Source organism: Triturus cristatus, chromosome 3_1 (genome assembly GCF_964204655.1).
Source record: "Triturus cristatus chromosome 3_1, aTriCri1.1, whole genome shotgun sequence".
Classification (NCBI taxonomy): Eukaryota; Metazoa; Chordata; class Amphibia; order Caudata; family Salamandridae; genus Triturus; species Triturus cristatus.
The window spans coordinates 102,128,101-102,144,219 of NC_140583.1; the positions used below are offsets into that span (position 1 = coordinate 102,128,101).

Consider the following 16,119-nt stretch of genomic DNA (forward strand, 5'->3'; position numbering starts at 1 on the left):
GAGAGAGAGAGAGAGTGAGAATGAGAGTGAGAGTGAGAGTGAGAGTGAGAATGAGAATGAGAATGAGAGAGAGAGAGAGAGAGAGAGAGAGACAGAGAGAGACAGAGAGAGACAGAGAGAGAGACAGAGAGAGACAGAGAGAGACAGAGAGAGAGAGAGAGAGAGAGAGAGAGAGAGAGAGAGAGAGAGACGCTTATTGCTCCCTCAGGGCAGGAGAGGTTTTTGTCCACACGGAGGTGGCTTGCTCCCTGCCAACAAAGTCAGGGCAGAGGGAGGCATGAATACTAGTAATGGTTTAAAACTATGACATTTAACCCCTTCCCCGCTCATGACGGAACCGCTCCGTCATGAGCCACGGTTGCCATATGCTCATGACGGAACGGTTCCGTCATGACACGACCGTTGGCGGCCGCTCCGCCCACGCGGCGCTGTTTCCCCGCCTGTGCGGGGGGACAACACAACTGGGCGGAGTCATGACGGAACCGTTCCGTCATGAGCACAGCTCAACTGTGGCTCATGACGGAGCGGCTCCGTCATGAGCACCGGGCCACCGCGCTGCCCCCCCGCACCGCGGCGGAATTCCCGCCGCGGCGAAGGGGTTAATAAGTTATAGTGGTGGTGTATTTGAATTGCCTTTATTTTGTTAGATTGGAGTCCGTTATCATTTAGGTGTAATTCTATAGTTTTGAATAAAATAACATTATAATATAACAAGGTTGACTTCATCAATACAACTTTTTTTTATTTACTACATTAGATTTGATCAGTGAGTGACATTTACTGATAACAAAGGATTCTAAACATAATAGTAAACATGGGTCCCCGTCCTCTGGGTGGGTAGAGGCCGTAACTATGATGCAGTGGGCCCCGGTGCCACTGCACCTGCTGGATTATTGCTAGCTCCGCCCCAAAGAATACCTCTGTGCCCACACAACACAGCCAACAAACCTATCAATTTCTTATGTGCTCTGTACAGAGGGCACTGTTGTTCAAGGGGGTCTCAATCTATTGTGCCCACACTGCTCCCATTGGCACGTTTAGCCAGGGGCGTCGCTTCAGGGGGGTGTTTGGGGTGTTACAACCCAACCCCCCCCACACCCCAATAAATGTCTTTGTAGTAATTAGTTGGGTACAGGTGCTTTAAGTCAGGTATGGCAAAGTGTGTGTCGGATTTTATTTCGGATTTTTAAATACACATGCTGACAAAAACACAAACCTCTCGGTTATTTCCCAGAATAATGCGTTTTATTTACCCCCCATGAATACTAATAACACGTTAAGGCTATAATAACCTAATGTGGTTAAAACACCAAATTCAGATCCAGTCTGGATGTTTTATACAGTTCGTTAGTTCTCTTTCTTTGACAGTAAAACCAGTCTCCTTGGAGACTGTCAAAAATTGCAATGTCGACTATATTTCAAGTCGCCACAGCGGGGTATTGGGTAAAGTTTTCAATAAGCAATAATCGCGCCTCGGTTAGACCTCATTGGCTACGATACTGCCACTGCGCAAAGCTAAAGACAGGTAAGTCATTCGAGGTACGCACCGGAGATGGAACTTAAGACACCTACAGCGAGCAAAAGTCGCCTTCACACATCACTCAGAGACACAGATGACAATAACACAACAGGTGCAGTACTCTGAACTGTACTCTGTTACCTGTCAGCCTCATAAAAAGATGTATGGTGCGCAAAGGATTCTGGGGGTACATATGCTAATTAGCATTCCCATTCAAAGGGCCCGGTCACCGCTGGAGCAAACATTCCTCGCAGCAATAGAAGGACTGACTCTTCGAGAGAGAGAGAGATATGAGAGATGAGAGAGAGAGAGATGAGGTAGAAAGAGAGAGAGAGGAAGAGAGAGAGAGAGAGAGAAAAAGTTTCTGAGAGAGAGAAAGCGAGTCTCTTCAAGAGAGAGAGAGAGAGTGAGAGAGTGTCTCTTCGAGAGAGAGTGAGAAAGTGAGAGAGAGAGTGACTGACAGAGTGAGAGTGTGAGAGAGAGTGTCTCTTGAGAGAGTGACTCTGAAAGAGTGAGTGAGAATGAGTGAGTGAGAGAGAGAGAGAGAGAGAGAGAGTGAGAATGAGAGTGAGAATGAGAGTGAGAGAGAAGGAGAGAGAGAGAGAAGGAGAGAGAGAGAGAAGGAGAGAGAGAGAGAGAGAGAGAGAAGGAGAGAGAGAGAGAAGGAGAGAGAGAGAGAGAGAGAGAGAGAGAGAGAGAGAGGAGAGAGAGAGAGAGAGAGAGAGAGAGAGAGAGAGAGAGAGAGACGCTTATTGCTCCCTCAGGGCAGGAGAGGTTTTTGTCCACACGGAGGTGGCTTGCTCCCTGCCAACAAAGTCAGGGCAGAGGGAGGCATGAATACTAGTAATGGTTTAAAACTATGACATTTAACCCCTTCCCCGCTCATGACGGAACCGCTCCGTCATGAGCCACGGTTGCCGTGTGCTCATGACGGAACGGTTCCGTCATGACACGACCGTTGGCGGCCGCTCCGCCCACGCGGCGCTGTTTCCCCGCCTGTGCGGGGGGACAACACAACTGGGCGGAGTCATGACGGAACCGTTCCGTCATGAGCACAGCTCAACTGTGGCTCATGACGGAGCGGCTCCGTCATGAGCACCGGGCCACCGCGCTGCCCCCCCGCACCCCCCAGCGCCGCGGCGGAATTCCCGCCGCGGCGAAGGGGTTAATAAGTTATAGTGGTGGTGTATTTGAATTGCCTTTATTTTGTTAGATTGGAGTCCGTTATCATTTAGGTGTAATTCTATAGTTTTGAATAAAATAACATTATAATATAACAAGGTTGACTTCATCAATACAATTTTTTTTTATTTACTACATTAGATTTGATCAGTGGGTGACATTTACTGATAACAAAGGATTCTAAACATAATAGTAAACATGGGTCCCCGTCCTCTGGGTGGGTAGAGGCCGTAACTATGATGCAGTGGGCCCCGGTGCCACTGCACCTGCTGGATTATTGCTAGCTCCGCCCCAAAGAATACCTCTGTGCCCACACAACACAGCCAACAAACCTATCAATTTCTTATGTGCTCTGTACAGAGGGCACTGTTGTTCAAGGGGGTCTCAATCTATTGTGCCCACACTGCTCCCATTGGCACGTTTAGCCAGGGGCGTCGCTTCAGGGGGGTGTTTGGGGTGTTACAACCCAACCCCCCCCACACCCCAATAAATGTCTTTGTAGTAATTAGTTGGGTACAGGTGCTTTAAGTCAGGTATGGCAAAGTGTGTGTCGGATTTTATTTCGGATTTTTAAATACACATGCTGACAAAAACACAAACCTCTCGGTTATTTCCCAGAATAATGCGTTTTATTTACCCCCCATGAATACTAATAACACGTTAAGGCTATAATAACCTAATGTGGTTAAAACACCAAATTCAGATCCAGTCTGGATGTTTTATACAGTTCGTTAGTTCTCTTTCTTTGACAGTAAAACCAGTCTCCTTGGAGACTGTCAAAAATTGCAATGTCGACTATATTTCAAGTCGTCACAGCGGGGTATTGGGTAAAGTTTTCAATAAGCAATAATCGCGCCTCGGTTAGACCTCATTGGCTACGATACTGCCACTGCGCAAAGCTAAAGACAGGTAAGTCATTCGAGGTACGCACCGGAGATGGAACTTAAGACACCTACAGCGAGCAAAAGTCGCCTTCACACATCACTCAGAGACACAGATGACAATAACACAACAGGTGCAGTACTCTGAACTGTACTCTGTTACCTGTCAGCCTCATAAAAAGATGTATGGTGCGCAAAGGATTCTGGGGGTACATATGCTAATTAGCATTCCCATTCAAAGGGCCCGGTCACCGCTGGAGCAAACATTCCTCGCAGCAATAGAAGGACTGACTCTTCGAGAGAGAGAGATATGAGAGATGAGAGAGAGAGAGATGAGGTAGAAAGAGAGAGAGAGGAAGAGAGAGAGAGAGAGAAAAAGTTTCTGAGAGAGAGAAAGCGAGTCTCTTCAAGAGAGAGAGAGAGAGTGAGAGAGTGTCTCTTCGAGAGAGAGTGAGAAAGTGAGAGAGAGAGTGACTGACAGAGTGAGAGTGTGAGAGAGAGTGTCTCTGAGAGAGTGACTCTGAAAGAGTGAGTGAGAATGAGTGAGAGAGAGAGAGAGAGAGAGTGAGAATGAGAGTGAGAGTGAGAGTGAGAGTGAGAATGAGAATGAGAATGAGAATGAGAGAGAGAGAGAGAGAGAGACAGAGAGAGACAGAGAGAGACAGAGAGAGAGAGAGAGAGAGAGAGAGAGAGAGAGAGAGAGACGCTTATTGCTCCCTCAGGGCAGGAGAGGTTTTTGTCCACACGGAGGTGGCTTGCTCCCTGCCAACAAAGTCAGGGCAGAGGGAGGCATGAATACTAGTAATGGTTTAAAACTATGACATTTAACCCCTTCCCCGCTCATGACGGAACCGCTCCGTCATGAGCCACGGTTGCCATATGCTCATGACGGAACGGTTCCGTCATGACACGACCGTTGGCGGCCGCTCCGCCCACGCGGCGCTGTTTCCCCGCCTGTGCGGGGGGACAACACAACTGGGCGGAGTCATGACGGAACCGTTCCGTCATGAGCACAGCTCAACTGTGGCTCATGACGGAGCGGCTCCGTCATGAGCACCGGGCCACCGCGCTGCCCCCCCGCACCGCGGCGGAATTCCCGCCGCGGCGAAGGGGTTAATAAGTTATAGTGGTGGTGTATTTGAATTGCCTTTATTTTGTTAGATTGGAGTCCGTTATCATTTAGGTGTAATTCTATAGTTTTGAATAAAATAACATTATAATATAACAAGGTTGACTTCATCAATACAACTTTTTTTTATTTACTACATTAGATTTGATCAGTGGGTGACATTTACTGATAACAAAGGATTCTAAACATAATAGTAAACATGGGTCCCCGTCCTCTGGGTGGGTAGAGGCCGTAACTATGATGCAGTGGGCCCCGGTGCCACTGCACCTGCTGGATTATTGCTAGCTCCGCCCCAAAGAATACCTCTGTGCCCACACAACACAGCCAACAAACCTATCAATTTCTTATGTGCTCTGTACAGAGGGCACTGTTGTTCAAGGGGGTCTCAATCTATTGTGCCCACACTGCTCCCATTGGCACGTTTAGCCAGGGGCGTCGCTTCAGGGGGGTGTTTGGGGTGTTACAACCAAACCCCCCCCACACCCCAATAAATGTCTTTGTAGTAATTAGTTGGGTACAGGTGCTTTAAGTCAGGTATGGCAAAGTGTGTGTCGGATTTTATTTCGGATTTTTAAATACACATGCTGACAAAAACACAAAACTCTCGGTTATTTCCCAGAATAATGTGTTTTATTTACCCCCCATGAATACTAATAACACGTTAAGGCTATAATAACCTAATGTGGTTAAAACACCAAATTCAGATCCAGTCCGGATGTTTTATACAGTTCGTTAGTTCTCTTTCTTTGACAGTAAAACCAGTCTCCTTGGAGACTGTCAAAAATTGCAATGTCGACTATATTTCAAGTCGCCACAGCGGGGTATTGGGTAAAGTTTTCAATAAGCAATAATCGCGCCTCGGTTAGACCTCATTGGCTACGATACTGCCACTGCGCAAAGCTAAAGACAGGTAAGTCATTCGAGGTACGCACCGGAGATGGAACTTAAGACACCTACAGCGAGCAAAAGTCGCCTTCACACATCACTCAGAGACACAGATGACAATAACACAACAGGTGCAGTACTCTGAACTGTACTCTGTTACCTGTCAGCCTCATAAAAAGATGTATGGTGCGCAAAGGATTCTGGGGGTACATATGCTAATTAGCATTCCCATTCAAAGGGCCCGGTCACCGCTGGAGCAAACATTCCTCGCAGCAATAGAAGGACTGACTCTTCGAGAGAGAGAGATATGAGAGATGAGAGAGAGAGAGATGAGGTAGAAAGAGAGAGAGAGGAAGAGAGAGAGAGAGAGAAAAAGTTTCTGAGAGAGAGAAAGCGAGTCTCTTCAAGAGAGAGAGAGAGAGTGAGAGAGTGTCTCTTCGAGAGAGAGTGAGAAAGTGAGAGAGAGAGTGACTGACAGAGTGAGAGTGTGAGAGAGAGTGTCTCTGAGAGAGTGACTCTGAAAGAGTGAGTGAGAATGAGTGAGTGAGAGAGAGAGAGAGAGAGAGAGAGAGTGAGAATGAGAGTGAGAATGAGAGTGAGAGAGAAGGAGAGAGAGAGAGAAGGAGAGAGAGAGAGAAGGAGAGAGAGAGAGAGAGAGAGAGAAGGAGAGAGAGAGAGAAGGAGAGAGAGAGAGAGAGAGAGAGAGAGAGAGGGAGAGAGAGAGAGAGAGAGAGAGAGAGAGAGAGAGAGAGAGAGAGAGAGAGAGAGAGAGAGACGCTTATTGCTCCCTCAGGGCAGGAGAGGTTTTTGTCCACACGGAGGTGGCTTGCTCCCTGCCAACAAAGTCAGGGCAGAGGGAGGCATGAATACTAGTAATGGTTTAAAACTATGACATTTAACCCCTTCCCCGCTCATGACGGAACCGCTCCGTCATGAGCCACGGTTGCCGTGTGCTCATGACGGAACGGTTCCGTCATGACACGACCGTTGGCGGCCGCTCCGCCCACGCGGCGCTGTTTCCCCGCCTGTGCGGGGGGACAACACAACTGGGCGGAGTCATGACGGAACCGTTCCGTCATGAGCACAGCTCAACTGTGGCTCATGACGGAGCGGCTCCGTCATGAGCACCGGGCCACCGCGCTGCCCCCCCGCACCCCCCAGCGCCGCGGCGGAATTCCCGCCGCGGCGAAGGGGTTAATAAGTTATAGTGGTGGTGTATTTGAATTGCCTTTATTTTGTTAGATTGGAGTCCGTTATCATTTAGGTGTAATTCTATAGTTTTGAATAAAATAACATTATAATATAACAAGGTTGACTTCATCAATACAATTTTTTTTTATTTACTACATTAGATTTGATCAGTGGGTGACATTTACTGATAACAAAGGATTCTAAACATAATAGTAAACATGGGTCCCCGTCCTCTGGGTGGGTAGAGGCCGTAACTATGATGCAGTGGGCCCCGGTGCTACTGCACCTGCTGGATTATTGCTAGCTCCGCCCCAAAGAATACCTCTGTGCCCACACAACACAGCCAACAAACCTATCAATTTCTTATGTGCTCTGTACAGAGGGCACTGTTGTTCAAGGGGGTCTCAATCTATTGTGCCCACACTGCTCCCATTGGCACGTTTAGCCAGGGGCGTCGCTTCAGGGGGGTGTTTGGGGTGTTACAACCCAACCCCCCCCACACCCCAATAAATGTCTTTGTAGTAATTAGTTGGGTACAGGTGCTTTAAGTCAGGTATGGCAAAGTGTGTGTCGGATTTTATTTCGGATTTTTAAATACACATGCTGACAAAAACACAAACCTCTCGGTTATTTCCCAGAATAATGCGTTTTATTTACCGCCCATGAATACTAATAACACGTTAAGGCTATAATAACCTAATGTGGTTAAAACACCAAATTCAGATCCAGTCTGGATGTTTTATACAGTTCGTTAGTTCTCTTTCTTTGACAGTAAAACCAGTCTCCTTGGAGACTGTCAAAAATTGCAATGTCGACTATATTTCAAGTCGCCACAGCGGGGTATTGGGTAAAGTTTTCAATAAGCAATAATCGCGCCTCGGTTAGACCTCATTGGCTACGATACTGCCACTGCGCAAAGCTAAAGACAGGTAAGTCATTCGAGGTACGCACCGGAGATGGAACTTAAGACACCTACAGCGAGCAAAAGTCGCCTTCACACATCACTCAGAGACACAGATGACAATAACACAACAGGTGCAGTACTCTGAACTGTACTCTGTTACCTGTCAGCCTCATAAAAAGATGTATGGTGCGCAAAGGATTCTGGGGGTACATATGCTAATTAGCATTCCCATTCAAAGGGCCCGGTCACCGCTGGAGCAAACATTCCTCGCAGCAATAGAAGGACTGACTCTTCGAGAGAGAGAGATATGAGAGATGAGAGAGAGAGAGATGAGGTAGAAAGAGAGAGAGAGGAAGAGAGAGAGAGAGAGAAAAAGTTTCTGAGAGAGAGAAAGCGAGTCTCTTCAAGAGAGAGAGAGAGAGTGAGAGAGTGTCTCTTCGAGAGAGAGTGAGAAAGTGAGAGAGAGAGTGACTGACAGAGTGAGAGTGTGAGAGAGAGTGTCTCTGAGAGAGTGACTCTGAAAGAGTGAGTGAGAATGAGTGAGAGAGAGAGAGAGAGAGAGTGAGAATGAGAGTGAGAGTGAGAGTGAGAGTGAGAATGAGAATGAGAATGAGAATGAGAGAGAGAGAGAGAGAGAGAGAGAGAGAGAGAGACAGAGAGAGACAGAGAGAGACAGAGAGAGAGACAGAGAGAGACAGAGAGAGAGAGAGAGAGAGAGAGAGAGAGAGAGAGAGAGAGAGAGAGAGAGAGAGAGAGAGAGAGAGACGCTTATTGCTCCCTCAGGGCAGGAGAGGTTTTTGTCCACACGGAGGTGGCTTGCTCCCTGCCAACAAAGTCAGGGCAGAGGGAGGCATGAATACTAGTAATGGTTTAAAACTATGACATTTAACCCCTTCCCCGCTCATGACGGAACCGCTCCGTCATGAGCCACGGTTGCCATATGCTCATGACGGAACGGTTCCGTCATGACACGACCGTTGGCGGCCGCTCCGCCCACGCGGCGCTGTTTCCCCGCCTGTGCGGGGGGACAACACAACTGGGCGGAGTCATGACGGAACCGTTCCGTCATGAGCACAGCTCAACTGTGGCTCATGACGGAGCGGCTCCGTCATGAGCACCGGGCCACCGCGCTGCCCCCCCGCACCGCGGCGGAATTCCCGCCCGCGGCGAAGGGGTTAATAAGTTATAGTGGTGGTGTATTTGAATTGCCTTTATTTTGTTAGATTGGAGTCCGTTATCATTTAGGTGTAATTCTATAGTTTTGAATAAAATAACATTATAATATAACAAGGTTGACTTCATCAATACAACTTTTTTTTATTTACTACATTAGATTTGATCAGTGGGTGACATTTACTGATAACAAAGGATTCTAAACATAATAGTAAACATGGGTCCCCGTCCTCTGGGTGGGTAGAGGCCGTAACTATGATGCAGTGGGCCCCGGTGCCACTGCACCTGCTGGATTATTGCTAGCTCCGCCCCAAAGAATACCTCTGTGCCCACACAACACAGCCAACAAACCTATCAATTTCTTATGTGCTCTGTACAGAGGGCACTGTTGTTCAAGGGGGTCTCAATCTATTGTGCCCACACTGCTCCCATTGGCACGTTTAGCCAGGGGCGTCGCTTCAGGGGGGTGTTTGGGGTGTTACAACCCAACCCCCCCCACACCCCAATAAATGTCTTTGTAGTAATTAGTTGGGTACAGGTGCTTTAAGTCAGGTATGGCAAAGTGTGTGTCGGATTTTATTTCGGATTTTTAAATACACATGCTGACAAAAACACAAAACTCTCGGTTATTTCCCAGAATAATGTGTTTTATTTACCCCCCATGAATACTAATAACACGTTAAGGCTATAATAACCTAATGTGGTTAAAACACCAAATTCAGATCCAGTCCGGATGTTTTATACAGTTCGTTAGTTCTCTTTCTTTGACAGTAAAACCAGTCTCCTTGGAGACTGTCAAAAATTGCAATGTCGACTATATTTCAAGTCGCCACAGCGGGGTATTGGGTAAAGTTTTCAATAAGCAATAATCGCGCCTCGGTTAGACCTCATTGGCTACGATACTGCCACTGCGCAAAGCTAAAGACAGGTAAGTCATTCGAGGTACGCACCGGAGATGGAACTTAAGACACCTACAGCGAGCAAAAGTCGCCTTCACACATCACTCAGAGACACAGATGACAATAACACAACAGGTGCAGTACTCTGAACTGTACTCTGTTACCTGTCAGCCTCATAAAAAGATGTATGGTGCGCAAAGGATTCTGGGGGTACATATGCTAATTAGCATTCCCATTCAAAGGGCCCGGTCACCGCTGGAGCAAACATTCCTCGCAGCAATAGAAGGACTGACTCTTCGAGAGAGAGAGATATGAGAGATGAGAGAGAGAGAGATGAGGTAGAAAGAGAGAGAGAGGAAGAGAGAGAGAGAGAGAAAAAGTTTCTGAGATAGAGAAAGCGAGTCTCTTCAAGAGAGAGAGAGAGAGTGAGAGAGTGTCTCTTCGAGAGAGAGTGAGAAAGTGAGAGAGAGAGTGACTGACAGAGTGAGAGTGTGAGAGAGAGTGTCTCTGAGAGAGTGACTCTGAAAGAGTGAGTGAGAATGAGTGAGTGAGAGAGAGAGAGAGAGAGAGAGAGTGAGAATGAGAGTGAGAATGAGAGTGAGAGAGAAGGAGAGAGAGAGAAGGAGAGAGAGAGAGAGAGAGAAGGAGAGAGAGAGAGAGAGAGAGAAGGAGAGAGAGAGAGAGAGAGAGAGATAGAGAGAGAGAGAGAGAGAGAGAGAGAGAGAGGGAGAGAGAGAGAGAGAGAGAGAGAGAGAGAGAGAGAGAGAGAGAGAGAGAGAGAGAGAGAGAGACGCTTATTGCTCCCTCAGGGCAGGAGAGGTTTTTGTCCACACGGAGGTGGCTTGCTCCCTGCCAACAAAGTCAGGGCAGAGGGAGGCATGAATACTAGTAATGGTTTAAAACTATGACATTTAACCCCTTCCCCGCTCATGACGGAACCGCTCCGTCATGAGCCACGGTTGCCGTGTGCTCATGACGGAACGGTTCCGTCATGACACGACCGTTGGCGGCCGCTCCGCCCACGCGGCGCTGTTTCCCCGCCTGTGCGGGGGGACAACACAACTGGGCGGAGTCATGACGGAACCGTTCCGTCATGAGCACAGCTCAACTGTGGCTCATGACGGAGCGGCTCCGTCATGAGCACCGGGCCACCGCGCTGCCCCCCCGCACCCCCCAGCGCCGCGGCGGAATTCCCGCCGCGGCGAAGGGGTTAATAAGTTATAGTGGTGGTGTATTTGAATTGCCTTTATTTTGTTAGATTGGAGTCCGTTATCATTTAGGTGTAATTCTATAGTTTTGAATAAAATAACATTTTAATATAACAAGGTTGACTTCATCAATACAATTTTTTTTTATTTACTACATTAGATTTGATCAGTGGGTGACATTTACTGATAACAAAGGATTCTAAACATAATAGTAAACATGGGTCCCCGTCCTCTGGGTGGGTAGAGGCCGTAACTATGATGCAGTGGGCCCCGGTGCCACTGCACCTGCTGGATTATTGCTAGCTCCGCCCCAAAGAATACCTCTGTGCCCACACAACACAGCCAACAAACCTATCAATTTCTTATGTGCTCTGTACAGAGGGCACTGTTGTTCAAGGGGGTCTCAATCTATTGTGCCCACACTGCTCCCATTGGCACGTTTAGCCAGGGGCGTCGCTTCAGGGGGGTGTTTGGGGTGTTACAACCCAACCCCCCCCACACCCCAATAAATGTCTTTGTAGTAATTAGTTGGGTACAGGTGCTTTAAGTCAGGTATGGCAAAGTGTGTGTCGGATTTTATTTCGGATTTTTAAATACACATGCTGACAAAAACACAAACCTCTCGGTTATTTCCCAGAATAATGCGTTTTATTTACCCCCCATGAATACTAATAACACGTTAAGGCTATAATAACCTAATGTGGTTAAAACACCAAATTCAGATCCAGTCTGGATGTTTTATACAGTTCGTTAGTTCTCTTTCTTTGACAGTAAAACCAGTCTCCTTGGAGACTGTCAAAAATTGCAATGTCGACTATATTTCAAGTCGCCACAGCGGGGTATTGGGTAAAGTTTTCAATAAGCAATAATCGCGCCTCGGTTAGACCTCATTGGCTACGATACTGCCACTGCGCAAAGCTAAAGACAGGTAAGTCATTCGAGGTACGCACCGGAGATGGAACTTAAGACACCTACAGCGAGCAAAAGTCGCCTTCACACATCACTCAGAGACACAGATGACAATAACACAACAGGTGCAGTACTCTGAACTGTACTCTGTTACCTGTCAGCCTCATAAAAAGATGTATGGTGCGCAAAGGATTCTGGGGGTACATATGCTAATTAGCATTCCCATTCAAAGGGCCCGGTCACCGCTGGAGCAAACATTCCTCGCAGCAATAGAAGGACTGACTCTTCGAGAGAGAGAGATATGAGAGATGAGAGAGAGAGAGATGAGGTAGAAAGAGAGAGAGAGGAAGAGAGAGAGAGAGAGAAAAAGTTTCTGAGAGAGAGAAAGCGAGTCTCTTCAAGAGAGAGAGAGAGAGTGAGAGAGTGTCTCTTCGAGAGAGAGTGAGAAAGTGAGAGAGAGAGTGACTGACAGAGTGAGAGTGTGAGAGAGAGTGTCTCTGAGAGAGTGACTCTGAAAGAGTGAGTGAGAATGAGTGAGAGAGAGAGAGAGAGAGAGTGAGAATGAGAGTGAGAGTGAGAGTGAGAGTGAGAATGAGAATGAGAATGAGAATGAGAGAGAGAGAGAGAGAGAGACAGAGAGAGACAGAGAGAGAGAGAGAGAGAGAGAGAGAGAGAGAGAGAGAGAGAGAGAGAGAGAGAGAGAGAGAGAGAGACGCTTATTGCTCCCTCAGGGCAGGAGAGGTTTTTGTCCACACGGAGGTGGCTTGCTCCCTGCCAACAAAGTCAGGGCAGAGGGAGGCATGAATACTAGTAATGGTTTAAAACTATGACATTTAACCCCTTCCCCGCTCATGACGGAACCGCTCCGTCATGAGCCACGGTTGCCATATGCTCATGACGGAACGGTTCCGTCATGACACGACCGTTGGCGGCCGCTCCGCCCACGCGGCGCTGTTTCCCCGCCTGTGCGGGGGGACAACACAACTGGGCGGAGTCATGACGGAACCGTTCCGTCATGAGCACAGCTCAACTGTGGCTCATGACGGAGCGGCTCCGTCATGAGCACCGGGCCACCGCGCTGCCCCCCCGCACCGCGGCGGAATTCCCGCCGCGGCGAAGGGGTTAATAAGTTATAGTGGTGGTGTATTTGAATTGCCTTTATTTTGTTAGATTGGAGTCCGTTATCATTTAGGTGTAATTCTATAGTTTTGAATAAAATAACATTATAATATAACAAGGTTGACTTCATCAATACAACTTTTTTTTATTTACTACATTAGATTTGATCAGTGGGTGACATTTACTGATAACAAAGGATTCTAAACATAATAGTAAACATGGGTCCCCGTCCTCTGGGTGGGTAGAGGCCGTAACTATGATGCAGTGGGCCCCGGTGCCACTGCACCTGCTGGATTATTGCTAGCTCCGCCCCAAAGAATACCTCTGTGCCCACACAACACAGCCAACAAACCTATCAATTTCTTATGTGCTCTGTACAGAGGGCACTGTTGTTCAAGGGGGTCTCAATCTATTGTGCCCACACTGCTCCCATTGGCACGTTTAGCCAGGGGCGTCGCTTCAGGGGGGTGTTTGGGGTGTTACAACCAAACCCCCCCCACACCCCAATAAATGTCTTTGTAGTAATTAGTTGGGTACAGGTGCTTTAAGTCAGGTATGGCAAAGTGTGTGTCGGATTTTATTTCGGATTTTTAAATACACATGCTGACAAAAACACAAAACTCTCGGTTATTTCCCAGAATAATGTGTTTTATTTACCCCCCATGAATACTAATAACACGTTAAGGCTATAATAACCTAATGTGGTTAAAACACCAAATTCAGATCCAGTCCGGATGTTTTATACAGTTCGTTAGTTCTCTTTCTTTGACAGTAAAACCAGTCTCCTTGGAGACTGTCAAAAATTGCAATGTCGACTATATTTCAAGTCGCCACAGCGGGGTATTGGGTAAAGTTTTCAATAAGCAATAATCGCGCCTCGGTTAGACCTCATTGGCTACGATACTGCCACTGCGCAAAGCTAAAGACAGGTAAGTCATTCGAGGTACGCACCGGAGATGGAACTTAAGACACCTACAGCGAGCAAAAGTCGCCTTCACACATCACTCAGAGACACAGATGACAATAACACAACAGGTGCAGTACTCTGAACTGTACTCTGTTACCTGTCAGCCTCATAAAAAGATGTATGGTGCGCAAAGGATTCTGGGGGTACATATGCTAATTAGCATTCCCATTCAAAGGGCCCGGTCACCGCTGGAGCAAACATTCCTCGCAGCAATAGAAGGACTGACTCTTCGAGAGAGAGAGATATGAGAGATGAGAGAGAGAGAGATGAGGTAGAAAGAGAGAGAGAGGAAGAGAGAGAGAGAGAGAAAAAGTTTCTGAGAGAGAGAAAGCGAGTCTCTTCAAGAGAGAGAGAGAGAGAGTGAGAGAGTGTCTCTTCGAGAGAGAGTGAGAAAGTGAGAGAGAGAGTGACTGACAGAGTGAGAGTGTGAGAGAGAGTGTCTCTGAGAGAGTGACTCTGAAAGAGTGAGTGAGAATGAGTGAGAGAGAGAGAGAGAGAGAGTGAGAATGAGAGTGAGAGTGAGAGTGAGAGTGAGAATGAGAATGAGAATGAGAATGAGAGAGAGAGAGAGAGAGAGAGAGAGAGAGACAGAGAGAGACAGAGAGAGACAGAGAGAGAGACAGAGAGAGACAGAGAGAGAGAGAGAGAGAGAGAGAGAGAGAGAGACGCTTATTGCTCCCTCAGGGCAGGAGAGGTTTTTGTCCACACGGAGGTGGCTTGCTCCCTGCCAACAAAGTCAGGGCAGAGGGAGGCATGAATACTAGTAATGGTTTAAAACTATGACATTTAACCCCTTCCCCGCTCATGACGGAACCGCTCCGTCATGAGCCACGGTTGCCATATGCTCATGACGGAACGGTTCCGTCATGACACGACCGTTGGCGGCCGCTCCGCCCACGCGGCGCTGTTTCCCCGCCTGTGCGGGGGGACAACACAACTGGGCGGAGTCATGACGGAACCGTTCCGTCATGAGCACAGCTCAACTGTGGCTCATGACGGAGCGGCTCCGTCATGAGCACCGGGCCACCGCGCTGCCCCCCCGCACCGCGGCGGAATTCCCGCCGCGGCGAAGGGGTTAATAAGTTATAGTGGTGGTGTATTTGAATTGCCTTTATTTTGTTAGATTGGAGTCCGTTATCATTTAGGTGTAATTCTATAGTTTTGAATAAAATAACATTATAATATAACAAGGTTGACTTCATCAATACAACTTTTTTTTATTTACTACATTAGATTTGATCAGTGGGTGACATTTACTGATAACAAAGGATTCTAAACATAATAGTAAACATGGGTCCCCGTCCTCTGGGTGGGTAGAGGCCGTAACTATGATGCAGTGGGCCCCGGTGCCACTGCACCTGCTGGATTATTGCTAGCTCCGCCCCAAAGAATACCTCTGTGCCCACACAACACAGCCAACAAACCTATCAATTTCTTATGTGCTCTGTACAGAGGGCACTGTTGTTCAAGGGGGTCTCAATCTATTGTGCCCACACTGCTCCCATTGGCACGTTTAGCCAGGGGCGTCGCTTCAGGGGGGTGTTTGGGGTGTTACAACCCAACCCCCCCCACACCCCAATAAATGTCTTTGTAGTAATTAGTTGGGTACAGGTGCTTTAAGTCAGGTATGGCAAAGTGTGTGTCGGATTTTATTTCGGATTTTTAAATACACATGCTGACAAAAACACAAAACTCTCGGTTATTTCCCAGAATAATGTGTTTTATTTACCCCCCATGAATACTAATAACACGTTAAGGCAATAACACGTTAAGGCTATAATAACCTAATGTGGTTAAAACACCAAATTCAGATCCAGTCCGGATGTTTTATACAGTTCGTTAGTTCTCTTTCTTTGACAGTAAAACCAGTCTCCTTGGAGACTGTCAAAAATTGCAATGTCGACTATATTTCAAGTCGCCACAGCGGGGTATTGGGCAAAGTTTTCAATAAGCAATAATCGCGCCTCGGTTAGACCTCATTGGCTACGATACTGCTACTGCGCAAAGCTAAAGACAGGTAAGTCATTCGAGGTACGCACCGGAGATGGAACTTAAGACACCTACAGCGAGCAAAAGTCGCCTTCACACATCACTCAGAGACACAGATGACAATAACACAACAGGTGCAGTACTCTGAACTGTACTCTGTTACC

The 16,119-nt window shown here is 47.5% G+C and overlaps 1 protein-coding gene and 8 non-coding genes across 9 annotated transcripts in view; all 9 read right to left on the minus strand.

Moving 5' to 3' along the window:
- The window catches only part of TRIM44 (tripartite motif containing 44), a 410,675-nt gene that overhangs the window by 64,169 nt on the left and 330,387 nt on the right, over positions 1-16,119 (minus strand). The window lies entirely within an intron of this gene.
- Positions 1,378-1,517, minus strand: LOC146859762 (U4 spliceosomal RNA). The gene has a single exon (XR_014979391.1). It is a non-coding gene; the product is annotated as a U4 spliceosomal RNA (small nuclear RNA).
- Positions 3,463-3,602, minus strand: LOC146859763 (U4 spliceosomal RNA). The gene has a single exon (XR_014979401.1). It is a non-coding gene; the product is annotated as a U4 spliceosomal RNA (small nuclear RNA).
- Positions 5,474-5,613, minus strand: LOC146859764 (U4 spliceosomal RNA). The gene has a single exon (XR_014979392.1). It is a non-coding gene; the product is annotated as a U4 spliceosomal RNA (small nuclear RNA).
- LOC146859765 (U4 spliceosomal RNA) lies at positions 7,569-7,708 on the minus strand. The gene has a single exon (XR_014979393.1). It is a non-coding gene; the product is annotated as a U4 spliceosomal RNA (small nuclear RNA).
- On the minus strand, positions 9,645-9,784 carry LOC146859766 (U4 spliceosomal RNA). The gene has a single exon (XR_014979394.1). It is a non-coding gene; the product is annotated as a U4 spliceosomal RNA (small nuclear RNA).
- Positions 11,752-11,891, minus strand: LOC146859767 (U4 spliceosomal RNA). Its single transcript, XR_014979395.1, has one exon. It is a non-coding gene; the product is annotated as a U4 spliceosomal RNA (small nuclear RNA).
- Positions 13,781-13,920, minus strand: LOC146859768 (U4 spliceosomal RNA). The gene has a single exon (XR_014979396.1). It is a non-coding gene; the product is annotated as a U4 spliceosomal RNA (small nuclear RNA).
- Positions 15,836-15,975, minus strand: LOC146859769 (U4 spliceosomal RNA). The gene has a single exon (XR_014979404.1). It is a non-coding gene; the product is annotated as a U4 spliceosomal RNA (small nuclear RNA).